Source organism: Aquarana catesbeiana, linkage group LG05 (assembly GCF_042186555.1).
Source record: "Aquarana catesbeiana isolate 2022-GZ linkage group LG05, ASM4218655v1, whole genome shotgun sequence".
Lineage (NCBI taxonomy): Eukaryota > Metazoa > Chordata > Amphibia > Anura > Ranidae > Aquarana > Aquarana catesbeiana.
Window position 1 is genome coordinate 606728810 of NC_133328.1, and position 17712 is coordinate 606746521.

Below are 17712 nucleotides of genomic sequence, written 5' to 3' on the forward strand. Positions count from 1 at the left end.
GTGTCGAGGGGGGGGGATAGTGCCCCATCATCTGTGTCGGGGAGGGGGGGATAGTGCCCCATCGTCTGTGTCGGGGAGGGGGGGATAGTGCCCCATCGTCTGTGACGGGGAGGGGGGGATAGTGCCCCATCGTCTGTGTCGGGGGGGATAGTGCCCCATCGTCTGTGTCGGGGGGGATAGTGCCCCATCGTCTGTGTCGGGGGGGATAGTGCCCCATCGTCTGTGTCGGGGGGGATAATGCCGCATCGTCTGTGTCGGGGGGATAGTGCCCCATCGAGAACATCTTTAGAACAGTGTGCGTAGTTAAAATTTAAAGTCTGTTCATTTCACAATTGAATGTTAAAAAGAGAAACACGTTTAGAACAACATTTGTCAAGTTGAAAGTCCTGAGAACGTTCGCTCCAAAATCCAGTAGTGTATGGCGAGCTTTAGGTTAGGTTCCGATCTATGCAGCTTCTGCATGTAAGGTGGGCCATTCATTTCAACAGGCTGTCATACCCATGAGAAATGCGTGAAAAGAAGTCCCGGTGCTTTTTTTTTTTTTTTTTTTTTAAATTACGCAGCCCCAAACCACAAGGCCAACCTATGGTGGTGCACCCCACACATCGGGAATTACGCGATTTTGTGTGCGTTCCCAACGCGCATAGATCTGAACCAAGCTTTAGCCCCCTCGCACACTGAATGCGACTTTCAAATTGTGCTACTTCACTTGAGGTAGCATGATTTCAAAGCCACAGGTCAGTGCGATTTCCGATGCAACTTGCCTGACATCTGTGCAACTTTATGCACAACGGTCTATGCAAGTCGGACCAGAAATCGCATAAAAAAAAAAAAATAGTGCAGGAACCTTTTTTGTGGAGTAATGCCGCCTACACACGATCAGAAATTCGGCCAGCAAAAGACCAATGAGAGCTTTTGGTCGGAAAATGCGACCGTATGCATGCTCGGAAACAATTCGAAGCATGCTCAGAAACATTGAACTTCATTTTCTCGGCTCGTCGTAGTGTTGTACGTCACCGCGTTCTTGACGGTCGAGAGTTCAGAGACCGTGTGTATGCGAGCCAAGCTTGAGCGGGATCCCGTCTGAAAAACCATCTAAGATTTTTCTGACGGAAAATCCGCTCGTGTGTACGCAGCATTAGGCTCGGTTCACACATATGCGGTGCGGGAACCAGTACGATTCCTGTGCGTTTTCCGTCATCGCATATGATTCGCAGGCAGTTCACACTGCCCTTTGCGAACCGCTGCGGGTGTCAGTAGAAAGTTAAAGGGGTTGTAAACCCTCAAGGTTTTTCACCTCATTCTATGCATTTAAGGTGAAAAACCTCATGTGATGCAGCAGCCCCCCAGAGCCCCCCCTTTTACTTACCTGAGCCCGGTCTTTCCAGCGGCGGGGACGAGCACAGCAGCTCCAGCTGGTGTCTCGGGTCCTGATTAGATAGATTGATAGCAGCGCAGCCATTGGCTCCCGCTGCTGTCAATCAAATCCAATGACACAGGAGCCGAGTGCTGCTGTCTGTGTCAGCAGGACTCGGGAGTGCGCCCGCACCAGTGCCCCCAGGGAGAGCAGCTCTCCAACGGGGCACTCGAGAAGAGGAGGAGCCAGGAGCGCAGCTGAGGGACCCCAGAAGAGGAGGATCGGGGCCCCTCTGTGCAAAACCAACGGCACGAAGGAGGTAAGTATAACATGTTTATTTATTTTTTTTTAGTTAAACGAACCTTTAGATATCCTTTTAACGACACCTCCAAATCGGTTCGCAGATCGAAGTGCGAACCGTCAAATGGTACAGGAATTGGATCGCATGTGTGATCCGATTTTCAGTGCAGTCCAAAAAAAAAAGGGTCCTGCACCATTTTGGTGCGAACGCAATTTCAGCCATATAGTTTGTATGGCTGACTTCGCATCGCACAGACATTGCATGTGATCTGCACAGCAATGCAGTGCGAAACCCATGCGATGTCTGCGTTCGCACCAGGGTGAACCCAGCCTCAGCGTTGCACCGATTTGAACAGTTGCATTGCTGACAATAGGGTGTCAACTGTCATGGAACTGTCAAATGGCATGACAAGTCGCACCTGTGTGAAAGAGGGCTTAGTGTTGCTTTCTGCACTGCCCTATACACAGCGTTTACATGCAGCCATATGGAACGAGTGGCTTTGTTTACAATCCCTCGTTAAGGTACGCCCGCCAGCAACGCAACACGCAGGTTACGCAACAGCAAGATTGACGTGCAAATCACGGTATCCCGTAGCAGCCAGACACAGCTTAGAGCACAGGAAGTTGGGTGCCGACTAGTAGTTATGGTTTATGTCATTATAAAAAATAAATTAAAAAAAACATGCTGCAACTACTGACCTGCAGTTTGTGATCTTCTCTGCAGCTAACGCAGCAGCACCAGGGGGCTTATTCGTCTCTGCGCTGGACGCTCGCTGATGCCTCCTGCCTCAAGGACCCAGGCAGCACCCAGGCACAGAGGTGATCCAGGGACAGCACACGGAATGCAGGAGGGACTCTCGCATGTGCCTGCAAGGGCAAGACTGGGGTTGTAGAGATGTGCAGCGTTGGGAGGTCAGCTGGGCTGAACTTTGAAACCAGATGAGAAAAAAAAAAAAAAAAGTTCTCCTAAAGATCACAACTCACACCAACCCTCCCCTCCCTGGTTCACATGCACAGTACTGCACTCCCACAATGCAGGGTCACCCCCAGCCCCCCCAGCCCCTCCTGCCCCACCAAGCTCCAACTGCCCCACAATGCACGATTCAGGACCAGGACTCTGGGGGCCACTGGCTGTACCCAGCCCTGATACCTAGGCACTGGCACAGCAACTCCTTGCAGCTTCTATTGTGCAATATGCCTGCCTGCATGGAGCTGCCAAAGTCTTCAGATCACTGCAAGCCAGTGATCACAGGGGAGGATCATGCAATATTTAGTCTGAATGATCACATGTTGTGTACAGCACATCGGAGACAGGCAGGAGTTCCAGGGAGAGACAGAACAGCTACATTGTTACTGCACAGGGCTCTATGCCTTCCCTTCCCCCTCCACCCTTTTAGCTTTTTTTTTTTTTTTTTTGCTTGGTTTGGAGACGGCTAGTTAAAGTGGGGGGAGGGAAGGACTGGGAGTTCCTCTACGGCGACTGCGAAGGTACAAGAGAAATCAAAATATAACCACGTTACATGCAAGCCGGCAGATTTCCGCTGTAACGTTTGCGATAATGGGTTATGTTTCCTTTAATGCGAGATGTTGGTGTTGACACATTGTCTGTCTGATTTTTGCAGATGACACAAAGGTGTGCAATAGGGTTGATATTCCTGGAGGGGTTTGTAACGCGGAGTATCATATGGCATTGTTCAAAGATTGGTCAAAGCAGAGAAAACAGTTTCTAAATACAAAATGATGCACCTACAGAAAAGGAATTCTGGAGAGCATCACTAGAGGGGTCATCAGCAGGAGGAAGGAGGTCCTGATTCCTCTATACAGATCTTTAGTTATCACTAGAGGGGTCATCAGTAGGAAGAAGGAGGTCCTGATTCCTCTATACAGATCTTTAGTTATCACTAGAGGGGTCATCAGTAGGAAGAAGGAGGTCCTGATTCCTCTATACAGATCTTTAGTTATCACTATAGGTCATCAGCAGGAGGAAGGAGGTCCTGATTCCTCATATAGATCTTTAGTTATCACTAGAGGGGTCATCAGTAGGAAGAAGGAGGTCCTGATTCCTCTATACAGATCTTTAGTTATCACTAGAGGGGTCATCAGTAGGAAGAAGGAGGTCCTGATTCCTCTATACAGATCTTTAGTTATCACTAGAGGGGTCATCAGTAGGAAGAAGGAGGTCCTGATTCCTCTATACAGATCTTTAGTTATCACTAGAGGGGTCATCAGCAGGAGGAAGGAGGTCCTGATTCCTCATATAGATCTTTAGTTATCACTATAGGGGTCATCAGCAGAAGGAAAGAGGTCCTGATTCCTCTATACAGATCTTTAGTTATCACTAGAGGGGTCATCAGCAGGAGGTCCTGATTCCTCTATACAGATCTTTAGTTATCACAAGAGGGGTCATCAGCAGAAGGAAGGAGGTCCTGATTCCTCTATACAGATCTTTAGTTATCACTATGGCAGTCATCAGCAGAAGGAAAAGGGTCCTGATTCCTCTATACAGATCTTTAGTTATCACTATAGGGATCATCAGCAGGAGGAAGGAGGTCCTCATTCCTCTATACAGATTTTATTTTTATTTCAGGTACTTATATAGTGCCGTCAATTTACGCAGCGCTTTACATATACATTGTACATTCACATCGGTCCCTACCCTCAAGGAGCTTACAATCTAAGGTCCCTAACTCACATTCATATACTAGGGGCCAATTTAGATAGAAGCCAATTAACCTACCAGCATGTCTTTGGAGTGTGGGAGGAAACCTGAGTACCCGGAGGAAACCCACGCAGGCACAGGGAGAACATGCAAACTCCAGGCAGGTAGTGTCGTGGTTGGGATTCGAACCAGCGACCCTTTTTACTGCTAGGTGAGAGTGCTACTCACTACACCACTGTGCCACCCATCTTTAGTTATCACAGAGGGGTCATCAGCAGGAGGAAGGAGGTCCTGATTCCTCTATACAGATCTTTAGTTATCACAAGAGGGGTCATCAGCAAAAGGAAGGAGGACTTGATTCCTCTATATGTTACTGCACAGGGCTCTATGCCTTCCTTCCCCCTCCACCCTTTTAGCTTTTTTTTTTTTTTTTGCTTGGTTTGGAGACGGCTAGTTAAGGTGGGGGGAGGGAAGAACTGGGAGTTCCTCTATGGCGACTGGGAAGGTACAAGAGAAATCAAAATATAACCACGTTACATGCAAGCCGGCAGATTTCCGCTGTAACGTTTGCAATAATGGGTTATGTTTCCTTTAATGCGAGATGTTGGTGTTGACACATTGTCTGTCTGATTTTTTTCAGACGACACAAAGGTGTGCAAAAGGGTTGATGTTCCTGGAGGGGTTTGTAACGCGGAGTATGATATGGCATTGTTCAAAGATTGGTCAAAGCAGAGAGAACTGCAGTTCAGTGTTTCTAAATACAAAATAATACACCTACAGAAAAGGAGTTCTGAGGAGCATCAATAGAGGGATCATCAGCAGAAGGAAAGAGGTCCTGATTCCTCTATACAGATCTTTAGTTATGACTAGAGGGGTCATCGGTAGGGGTGCAACGGATCAAAAAACTCACGGATCGGATCGCTCTGCGGAACAGAGTCACGGATCGGATCATTTTTCGGATCAGCAAAAAAAAATTAAAAATTCAAGACAAATCTTGTTACACCCACCGAAGTTTTAGATTTCAGTTATTTTCAACACAAAACGGAGCTTATGTGCTTAAATACAGTATTTGTAAATCCGACGGACTGTTTAGATGTTACATTTTAAAAGCAGCAGCAAACCTGCTGACCTTACATGGTTGCTAATGTGACAGAACACCTCTGATTTTCACATTTAATTATGTTTACAGATATATACAGATCTTTAGTTATCACTATAGGGGTCATCAGCAGAAGGAAGGAGGTCCTGATTCCTCTATATAGCTCTTTAGTTAATAGAAGAGGGGTCATCGGAAGAAGGAAGAAGGTCCTGATTCATTTTGGGTGTGTGTGTGTGTATGTGTGTGTGTGTATACGGAACACGGCGGAACGCCGTTCCGGCACCTATGTCAGCCCTCTCTACTCCGATGTGTCATGTACCACAATAGCCAGTAGAGGAAGTTTTCTGCACAACTTACTTCCTCTACCGGCTTCTCTGTGCTAGCCCATGTGAGTCCTGCCCTCGATCGGGCTGGGTCGGGTCCCAGCACTGCACCTGCTTATGGCCATTCAAGAGGCAGCTTACATCCCCGCCTGCTGCCGCTGCTACTCTGACAGTTCCAATGGGCGGAGCTCTCCAGTTGTCACTTTACTGTGACGACTTTAAAAGAAAAGAGATCGCGATTACCATACAGCAGTGGCTGCTTTCCAGAAGAGGTAAGGGAGCTGGGAAAGGAAGAGGGGAAGAGCTTTTGGAAGAATGAACATTGACAGAGAGAACGGTGAAAGTGAGGTTTTGGGAAATTTGTACAGAGGAGAACTGGAAAGGGGGGGGGGATCTGTGCAATAAAGAGAGCTCGGGGGAAATTTTAGAGAGGAGAGCTGGGGTGGGGGGTTAGTAGGGAGGAGAGGTGGGGGGATTTCAGCAGAGAGGAGAGGTTGGGGGTTAGTAGGGAGGAGAGCTGGGGGGTGGGGAATTTAAGCAGAGAGGGAAGCTGGGGGGGGGGGGCGGATTTTGCAGAGGGGAGAACTGGGAAAGTGTTTGGGGAGGGGGGGGATTTATGCAGACAGGGGAGATGGGAGCAAATTTAGCAGAGAGGAGAAGATAATGGGGGAGATTTGTGCAGAGAGAACTGGGAAAATTTGTGCAGAGAGGAGAACTTGGAAAAGGGGAGATTAGTGCAGAGAGGAGAGCTGGGAAAGTGGGATTTCTACTTATTACCATTATTTTGTGCCGCTGTACTTCTCTACCCTAAGGAAGGCGTGGTTGGAGGTAGAGTTTGGGCATGGTTGGGGAGCGGGTTTGGGTGTGGTTGGGGGCAGGAAGTTGGCCGGGAAGGGAGAGTTCCTGCACCTTTTCTGTGTGAAAAAAAGCGGTGTGTGTGTGTGTGTGTGTGTGTGTGTGTGTGTATATATATATATATATATATATATAAACACACAGTGGGGATGAAAAGTATTCAGACCCCCTTAAATTTTCCACTCTTTGTTATATTGCAGCCATTTGCTAAAATCATTTAAGTTCATTTTTTTCCTCATTAATGTACACATGGCACCCCATATTGACAGAAAAACACAGAATTGTTGACTTTTTTGCAGATTTAAAAAAAAAAGAAAAACTGAAATATCACATGGTCCTAAGTATTCACACCCTTTGCTGTGACACTCATATATATAACTCAGGTGCTGTCCATTTCTTCTGATCATCCCTGAGATGGTTCTACACCTTCATTTGAGTCCAGCTGTGTTTGATTATACTGATTAGACTTGATTAGGAAAGCCACACACCTGTCTATATACCTTACAGAATAGTTTCAACAAGGTGTTGGAAACGTTCCTCAGAGATTTTGGTCCATAATAACATCACGTAGTTACTGCAGATTTGTCGGCTGCACATCCATGATGCAAATCTCCCCTTCAACCACATCCCAAAGGTGCTCTATTGGATAAGATCTGGTGAGTGTGGAGGACATTGGAGTACAGTGACTTCATTGTCCAGTGGTGAGATGATTGGAGCTTTGTGACATGGTACATTATCCTGCTGGAAGGAGCCATCAGAAGATGTGTACATTGTAGTCATAAAGGAATGGACATGGTCAGCAACAATACTCAGGTAGGCCGTGGTGTTTAATTGATGCTCAGTTGGTACTAAGGGGCCCAAAGTGTGCCAAGAAAATAACCACCACCAGCCTGAACCATTGATACAAGGCAGGATGGATCCATGTCTTCATGTTTACACCAAATTCTGACTCTCCATCTGAATGTCGCAGCTGAAATCGAGACTCATCGGACCAGGCAATGTTTTTCTAATCTTCTATGGTCCAATTGCACGTTGGCACCAATGACAAAGTCAGAGGCAGATGGAGTGTCCTAAAGAACGATTTTAGGGACTTAGGTGCTAAATTGAGGAAAAGGACCTCCAAGGTAGTATTCTCAGGAATACTACCGGTACATCGAGCCACACCAGAAAGGCAGAGGGAGATTAGGGAAGTAAACAAGTGGCTGAAGAGCTGGTGTAGTAAGGAGGGGTTTGGGTTCCTGGAGGACTGGGCCGACTTCTCAGTCGGTAACCGGTACTATAGAAGGGACGGACTGCACCTAAATGAGGAGGGTGCAGATCTGCTGGGAATGAAGATGGCCAAGAAGTTAGAGGGGTTTTTAAACTAGGCGATGGGGGGGAGGGTCCAGAGACAGTGATAGCCAGCGCGGATGATATTCCAGAGGGTAGTGTTGGGGGCATTAGTGGTAGGTTAACCAAAGCACAAAAACACAAGGTGAGTATAGTAGCAAGTCCTAGTTGCAATTTTGAAACACCCAATACGAGGACAATATGCGACCGGTCTAAACTATGTGGCATGTTCACCAATGCCAGGAGCATGGCAGACAAGATGGGTGAACTAGAGATACTGTTGTACAAGGAGGATTTGGATTTTGTGGGAATTTCAGAGACCTGGTTCAACAGCTCTCATGATTGGCTGGCAAACATTTAAGGGTATACCCTATACTGCAAGAATAGAGAGGGTAAAAAAGGGGGAGGGGTATGCCTATATATCAAGAATAATGTACAAGCGAATGTGAGAGATGACATCACTGAGGGAGCTAGAGAGGAGGTGGAATCCTTATGGGTAGAGCTGCAAAGGGATGAAGCTAAGGGGAAAATAATACTGGGAGTATGCTATAGGCCCCCTAACCTGAAGGAGGAAGTGGAGACGGATCTCCTATCACAAATTGGATTAGCAGCAAGGATGGGAAGTGTTATCATAATGGGGGATTTTAATTATCCAGACATAGACTGGGCGGAGGGAACCGCGCATTCATTTAAGGCTCGCCAGTTCCTTAATGTCTTGCAGGACAATTTTATGGGTCAGATGGTAGACGCACCAACTAGAAATAAAACATTACTGGATCTACTGATTACCAACAATACAGACCTGATAACAGATGTGGAAATACGGGGCAATTTAGGTAACAGCGATCACAGGTCAATGAGTTTCGGTATAAATCACACAAATAGGAAACATAAAGGGAATACAAAGACACTGAATTTCAAAAGAGCCAACTTCCCTAAACTACAAACCTTGCTAAAAGGCATAAATTGGGATAAAGTATTAGGAACAAAGAATACGGAGGAGAGATGGGTTTGCTTTAAGAGCATATTAAATAAGGGCATTAGCCAATGTATCCCATTGGGTAATAAATTTAAAAGAGCGAGCAAAAATCCTGGATGGCTTAACTCCAATGTAAAAATGCATATAAAAGCAAAGGAGAAGGCCTTCAAAAAATACAAGGTTGAGGGATCATCCTTAGCATTCAGACTTTATAAAGAATGCAATAAGAAATGTAAGGGTGCAATTAGGACGGCTAAGATAGAACATGAAAGACACATAGCGGAGGAGAGCAAAAAAAATCCCAAGAACTTCTTTAAGTATGTAAACAGTAAAAAAGGGAGGACAGACCATATTGGCCCCATAAAGAATGAGGAAGGACATCTGGTTACAAAGGATGGGGAGATGGCAAAGGTATTGAATTTATTCTTCTCCTCAGTCTTCACGAGTGAATCGGGGGGCTTCAGTAACCAAAACTGCAGTGTTTATCCTTATGACACAACACAGGAAGCACCTCCATGGTTAACAGAGGACGGAATTAAAATTAGACTTGAGAAACTTAACATTAATAAATTACCGGGACCAGATGGCTTGCATCTGAGGGTACTTATGGAACTCAGTCAGGTGATTGCCAGACCGTTGTTCCTAATTTTTACAGACAGTCTATTGACTGGAATGGTACCAGCTGATTGGAGAAAAGCCAATGTAGCACCAATTTTTTTCAGTCGACACAAAGGTGTGCAAAAGGGTTGATGTTCCTGGAGGGGTTTGTAACGCGGAGTATGATATGGCATTGTTCAAAGATTGGTCAAAGCAGAGAGAACTGCAGTTCAGTGTTTCTAAATACAAAATAATACACCTACAGAAAAGGAGTTCTGAGGAGCATCAATAGAGGGGTCATCAGCAGAAGGAAAGAGGTCCTGATTCCTCTATACAGATCTTTAGTTATGACTAGAGGGGTCATCAGTAGGGGTGCAACAGATCAAAAAACTCACGAATCGGATCGCTCTGCGGAACAGAGTCACGGATCGGATCATTTTTCGGATCAGCAAAAAAAAATTAAAATATTTAAAAAGGGCCCAAAAAACATCCCTGGGAATTACAGACCAGTTAGCCTAACATCAATAGTATGTAAAATCTTGGAGGGGATGATAAGCGACTATATACAAGTTTTAGTAATAAGAACGATATCATTAGCAGTAATCAGCATGGATTCATGAAGAATCGTTCTTGCCAAACCAATCTATTAACCTTCTATGAGGAGGTGAGTTGCCATCTAGATAAAGGAAGGCCCGTAGACGTGGTGTATCTGGATTTTGCAAAAGCATTTGACACAGTTCCCCATAAACGTTTACTGTACAAAATAGGGTCCGTTGGCATGGACCATAGGGTGAGTACATGGATTGAAAACTGGCTACAAGGGCGTGTTCAGAGGGTGGTGATAAATGGGGAGTACTCAGAATGGTCAGGGGTGGGTAGTGGGGTTCCCCAGGGTTCTGTGCTGGGACCAATCCTATTTAATTTGTTTATAAATGATCTGGAGGATGGGATAAACAGTTCAATCTCTGTATTTGCGGACGATACTAAGCTAAGCAGGGCAATAACTTCTCCGCAGGATGTGGAAACCTTGCAAAAAGACCTGAACAAATTAATGGGGTGGGCGACTACATGGCAAATGAGGTTCAATGTAGAAAAAAGTAAAATAATGCATTTGGGTGGCAAAAATATGACTGCAATCTATACACTGGGGGGAGAACCTCTGGGGGAATCTAGGATGGAAAAGGACCTGGGGGTCCTAGTAGATGATAGGCTCAGCAATGGCATGCAATGCCAAGCTGCTGCTAATAAGGCAAACAGAATATTGGCATGTATTAAAAGGGGGATCAACTCCAGAGATAAAACGATAATTCTCCCGCTCTACAAGACTCTGGTCCGGTCGCACCTGGAGTATGCTGTCCAGTTCTGGGCACCAGTCCTCAGGAAGGATGTACTGGAAATGGAGAGAGTACAAAGAAGGGCAACAAAGCTAATAAAGGGTCTGGAGGATCTTAGTTATGAGGAAAGGTTGCGAGCGTTGAACTTATTCTCTCTGGAGATGAGACGCTTGAGAGGGGATATGATTTCAATTTACAAATACTGTACTGGTGACCCCACAATAGGGATAAAACTTTTTCGCAGAAGAGAGTTTAATAAGACTCGGGGCCACTCATTACAATTAGAAGAAAAGAGGTTTAACCTTAAACTACGTAGAGGGTTCTTTACTGTAAGAGCGGTAAGGATGTGGAATTCCCTTCCACAGGCGGTGGTCTCAGCGGGGAGCATTGATAGCTTCAAGAAACTATTAGATAATCACCTGAATGACCGCAACATACAGGGATATATAATGTAATACTGACACATAATCACACACATAGGTTGAACTTGATGGACTTGTGTCTTTTTTCAACCTCACCTACTATGTAACTATGTAACCGCCGCTCACTGGATAGTTTCTCTTTTTTGGACCATTCTCTGTAAACCCCAGAGATGGTTGTGTGTGAAAATTCCAGTAGATCAGCAGTTTGTGAAATACTTAGACCAGCCCGTCTGGCACCAACAACCACGCCACGTTCAAAGCCCCTCAATCCCCTTTCTTCCCCATTCTGATGCTCGGTTTGAACTTCAGCAAGTCGTCTTCACAGCGACTAGGTTCCTAAATGCATTGAGTTGCTGTCATGTGATTGGCTGATTAGCAATTTGTGTTACCCAGCAATTGAACAGGTGTATATTTTATAAAGTAGCCGGTGAGTGACTTCTACTCATTACACTTTTTTCAAGAATCCACTGCTTTTGAATGCAGCAGGCAGAGCTTTTGGGTTAGCACTGCAGCCTCTTGTCAGATGACACTGGTTCATACTGCCTCCCTTAGTGAGTCCAACAAAATGCAGAGTGGGACAAACACATTCCAATGATGCATAACAAAATATCAGATATGTTTTCTGCCATATCTGTGAGGGCTTTGTGGCTGCTTGAGTAAAAACAAGGGAAACATTGAAGCTGGAGCTTACAAAACACGAGAAGCATGTGCAGCGAGTTCTTAAATGCTGCCCAGTTTTACCAGCATCTTCTGCATGTGACTGAATGTATGTGTAAATATACGGATTCCAACACATGTCAGCGCAAGTGACTGATCCCTCTAATGGGCTATTTTTATTCAAGTGTCTTAAAAGAAACTCGTTCTTTCACAAAAGGCAGGAAAGTAAGTGTTCCGTATACAGTGGCAAGAGAAAGAATGTGAACCCCATGGAATTAACAGGTTTTCTGCGGTAATTTGGCATAAAATGGGATCTGATTGATCCTCAATATCTAATCAAACACAATGTGCGTAACCACTTCAAGACCAGACCTACCTCTGACTCTTGTTGTTTACAAGTTAAAATCAGTATTTTTTTGCTAGAAAATTACTTGGAACCCCCAAACATATATAATGTCTTAGCAAAGAGCCTAGAAAATAAAATAGCGGTCGTTGCAATATTTTATGTCGCATGGTATTTGCGCAGCGGTCTTTCAAATGCAATTTTTTTTTTTTTGAGAAAATATACACTTCACTGAATTTAAAAAAAAAAAAACTAAACAGTAAAGTTTACTTAAAGTTTTTTGTATAATGTGAAAGATGATGTTACGCTGAGTAAAGAGATACCTAACAACATGTTACACTTTAAAATTGTATGCACTTGTGGAATGGTGACAAACTATGGTACTTAAAAATCTCCATAGGCAACGCTTTAAAAAAAAAATTAACGGTTACCTGTTTAGAGTTAGGCCCCTTTCACACTGGGGCGATTTGCAGGCGCTATTGCGCTAAAAATAGCACCTGCAAACCGACCCGAAACAGCCGCTGCTGTCTCTCCAGTGTGAAAGCCCCGAGGGCTTTCACACTGGAGTGGTGCGCTAGCAGGATGGAAAAAAAGTCCTGCTAGCAGCATCTTCGGAGCGGTGAAGGGGCGGTGTATACACCGCTCCTGCCCATTGAAATCAAGGGGACAGCGCGGCTATACCGCTGGCAAAGCACCTCTGCAGAGGCACTTTGTGGTGGTTTTTTAATCCTTTCTCGGCTGCTAGCGGAGGGTAAAACCCACCCGCTAGCGGCCGAATACCGACGGTAAAGCGCCGCTAACAATAGTGGCGCTTTACCGCTGACGACGCCTCCGCCCCAGTGTGAAATGGGCCTTACAGAGGAGATCTTGCATTAAAATGATTGCTCTCGCTCTAACAATCCCGGCGATACCACACATGTGTGATTTGAACACTTTACATTTGCGGGCACGATTTACTTATGCGTTTTCTTTGAGCGAGCACACAGGGACTGGGGCGCTTTAAAAAAAAATATTTTTTTACATTTATTAATATTTTTACACTGTTCTTTTTTTTAAAGAAAAAAATTCTGATAGCTTTTATTGCTGTTAGAAGGAATGTAAACATCCCTTGTGACAGTAATAGGCAGTGACAGGTACTCTTTATGGAGGGATCTGGGGTCTAAAAGACCCCAAACCTCTCCGCTGCACTTCAAAGTATTCAAAACGCCAACACTGGCATTTTTGAATACCTTGGATTTTTTTTTAAATTGGCGCCGTTGGCTGCCAAGTAAACCGGCTTCCGGGTTACTACATCGGAGACCCGATCAAAGCCGATTCTGCCTTTGTTTGGGACTCTGGCCAGCCGGCGGACGCGCTGGCTGGCCGTTCCGGTCTCCCGGTGGGATGGTAGACCTGGGTGGAGCGGGGGGGGGGGGGGACGACGCCTGCTCCCAATGCTTGTGATAACGACCGAGCGGCTGCTTAGTCTCATTAGGTTGTTCTCACATGAAAGCCGACCATCCGATCTGGCTGCAGGCATCACCCCAAGTATAACCACTTCAACAAAATGACGTACAGGTATGTGATTTTGCGTGAAGTGGTTAGTTAGGCTGATAAGACACAAACAATTCTAATTTCTTGTGTCTTTACTGAACACACCATTTACAGCACTGGAGGAAAAAGTGAATCCATAGACTAATAACTTCAACAAAAGCTAATTGGAGCCAGTAGTTTGTATATCTGGATTCCAAATAACGAAATGAGTTTGGAGGTGCAGTTTAGAGCTACTTTGATAAAAGACACTCGGACATTTTAAGACTGCTGTTCATAAGAAGCATCAGCTGATGTGGACCATGCCTTGAATACAGGAGTTCCCTGAATACAGTCAGTCAAGAGTAGTTGATCTGCATAAGGCTGGAAAGGGATACAAAGAAATCTCATAGTGTTTGGGCATCCATCAGTCGATGATTCGACAAATTATCTATAAATGTAAACAATTTAGTACTATAGCTACTCTTCCTAGAAGGCCTAATGCAGAATCCTCAATGAGGTAAAGAAGAACCCATAAGACAGTTCAAGGCCTGAAGACTGGAATCACTGGAACTGGCAAACATCCCTGTTCATGACTCTACCAAATGTAAGTCTTTGAAGAGGGAGGGTGTCCATGGTGGAACACCACGGAGGAAGCCGCTGCATGTCTGAAGTTTGCCAAAGAGCACCTTGCGAAACCGCAGTGCTACTGGCAAAATGTTTTGTGAACTTATGAAACACAAGTTAAATTTTTCCGGAAGAATACTTAGCACTATGTATAGCACAGCTTATCGACATCAAAACTTTATTCCAATGATGAACTATGGTGAAGGGAGCATCATGATTTGGGCTTGCTTCGCTGCCTTAGTTTCTGGACCCCTTGCCATCATCAAGAGAAAGAAAATGAATTCCTAAGTTTACCAGAATATCCTAAAAGATAATGTCAGGGTGTGTCAGAAACCATGAATCAGACTGAGACAGAATTACAGTTAAATCACACTTGTTTAATAATAATAATAATAAAAAAAGGTAAACAGAATAAACATAGCCAAAGTTCAGGAACCAGAACGGATAGTCAGACAAGACAAAACGTCAGAGAGCCAGAGATGAGCATAATAGAACAGCAAGCAGGATCTGGAGCCAGAAGGAATGTCAGCCAAGCAAGTCTTTAACAGGAACACAGGAGAGCGTCTCTAGGGATGTGACCAAGGCGAAGGCAGAGATCATCTGGGTTGGACGGCTTAAGTAGGCAATTCTGACAAACCTGGTATCATCAACAGTTGAGTCGCTGTGGATAGAGATAGGAGCTGGCAATTAGCCGACAGCTGAGTGGCCAGCTTTGAGAAGGAAGGGCTGAGCCCAGCTCTGACAGGGTGGCTGTCCACCAGCCGAAGCTTAGTCGAAGTTGGTTAATGCAACTAGACAATGAGCCTAAGCATCAAAGTGAATCCAGCACAGACTGACTTCAGAAAAGAAAATGCACCTTTTGGAGTGGCCAAGTCAGAGCCCAGACCCTAACCCCATAAAGATGCAGTGAAATGGCCTCAAGAGAACCGTTCACACCAGACCGCCTACAAATGTGTCTGAGCTGAAGCAGTTTTGTAAAAAGAAATGGTCAAATATTCCTCCTGAACATTGTGCAGGTCTGATCCACAGCTACCAAAAGTGCTTGCTTGAAGTCATTGCTGTCAAAGGAGGCTCGACCAGCTATTAACTCCAAGGGTTCACTTACTTTTTCCTCAAGTACTGTGAATGTTTAATGGGTGTGTTCAATAAAGACACGAGAAATTAGAATTGCTTAAAGTGGGAGTAAACTCCCATGCATGACCTTTACCTATAGGTAAGCCTATAATAAGCCTTGCCTATAGGTACAGTAAATATCTCCTAAGCCATTTAGGAGATATTTACTTTTGATGCAACCGGTGACGTCACCAGCGCATGGGGTCTAAAGGAAAGGCATTCCGTGCTGTTCAGAGTCCTGTGCCGTAAACGGCGGCTCCCGCGCGCATGCACAAGAGTGATGTCATTGCAACTCCGGCCAAGCCACTCACACAGCCGGAGTCTGTGAACCCGGAATGAAGACCGGTGAAGATGGAAGAGCCTTCAGCTGTGACAGTGCGTCGCTGGAGTGCTTCTTTTTAAGGTAAGTTTGACAGCATGTGCTAGTATGCTATGCATTGCCTTGCAGGATTTAAAAAAAACAATGGTTTACTACCGGTTTAAGAACATTGTGTTTGTCTATTGTTGTGACTTAGATGAGGATTCAATCACATTTTATGGCAAATTACTGCAGAAAACCAGTTAATTCAAAGGAGTTTGCATACTTTTTCTTGACACTGTACAGTAGGTGACCACTACTGTAATTTCTAACTATCCCTTAGGCCCCTTTCACACTGGGGCGGTAGGGGGCGTCGGCGGTAAAACAGCGCTATTTTTAGCGCTGTTTTACCGCGGTATTCGGCCGCTAGCGGTGCGGTTTTAACCCCCCCCCCTGGCGGCCGAAAAAGGGTTAAAACCACTTGTATAGGGCGGGTATAGCCGCGCTGTCCCATTGATTTCAATGGGCAGGAGCGGTGAATACAGCGCTCCAAAGATGCGGCTGACAGGAGATTTTTTCTTCTCCTGCCAGCGCACCGCTTCAGTGTGAAAGCCCTTGGGCTTTCACACTGAACAAACAGCGGAGGCTGTTTTGGGGCGGTTTGCAGGCGGTATTTTTAGCGCAATAACGCCTGCAAACCGCCCCAGTGTGAAAGGGGCCTAAAAGTAAGGGTCATCAAACTTTGCAGTATGAAGGCCACGTTGTATATTTTACAAATAATTCTGGGTCAAAAAACATCCCCATCAGGGTCCCCATCAGAGTCTATCCTTACATCCGAAGTGGAAACCATAAGCAGCCTCTGCTGGCCTTAATTCTCAATCAATGCGAGTTTTTTTATAGCTACATTTAGTTGCCTTACTGCAGTGGCATCACTAGGGTTGGTGTCACCCGGTGTGGAAAAACATGGTGTCACCCCCTCCCCTCCACCAACTATAGACCCCCCCCCCTCCCTTAGTACAGATCCCCCCCCTCCCTTAGTACAGACCCCCCAACCAGGAAATGATATCACCTGTGATGTATTTCAGTTATCTTGCAAACCTGGCCTGTTAGTGGGCCCTGAGGACAGGAGTTGATGACCACTGCTTTAGAAGATCTTACACTGCAGGTATACAGCTATGGGGGCTCAAGGCACAGGAAGAACATTGCTATTTTTTTAGAAGCAAGAAAGGAGGACCCTCACCTTGCCAGCGTCCAATTTATATAGGAAAAAAGGGTTGAGAAAGTAGATTCTACATTCTCATAAATAGAGAAAGTATTATTCCTTTATACTGGCTTTTGAAGTTTACAAATGCAGCAATTTAAAAATTGGATGAAAGGTTTAGCAATGGGAAACGCTTTTTAAAAGATAAAAAGTTCATTTTACTCACAACTATATAGATCAGACCAAAATGAGCTACAAATAAGGAAGGACAGATGGACTTTGTTCCAAATCGGGGACAGTCCCTTGAAATCAGGGACAGTTGGGAGATAAGCCTATTGTACTGCTCACTGTTCTCCTTGCTGGAGAGGAAGTTGTACTTGAGGATTTTGCAGCGCAAGAATCCCCCTGCTACTGCTTCATTTGTTCTGCACCTTGTGTTCCTCTCCAGTTGCTACATCAATAGTCCCCCACCTGTAATCAGATTACCAGTCTCTGGGGGGACAGCTCTGACATAAGTAAACAAAGTCCAGCCTCTCTCAAGATGGCTGCCTCCATACAGAGACACGGTAAGTCAGACCTGGGGAAAGATTAGCTGCAGAGACACCACACGCTATACTGGTGACTAGTCATTGCCCCTCTGCCTTCCTTTTTAGGCCCCACAGTTGAGGTCCTCTTTAACAGAAGACTAGAAAAATGCTAGTTAAAAAACT

At 45.3% G+C, this 17712-nt stretch overlaps 1 protein-coding gene across 2 annotated transcripts in view; it reads right to left on the reverse strand.

Moving 5' to 3' along the window:
* The window catches only part of DEPTOR (DEP domain containing MTOR interacting protein), a 176268-nt gene extending 172772 nt beyond the window's left edge, over positions 1-3496 (reverse strand). For both annotated transcript variants that reach the window (XR_012244563.1, XM_073632208.1), the window contains exon 1: positions 2357-3496. The gene's annotated coding sequence lies outside the window, so the exon portion shown is untranslated. The remainder of the gene's footprint in view (positions 1-2356) is intronic.
* Positions 3497-17712: the final 14216 nt, after the last annotated feature.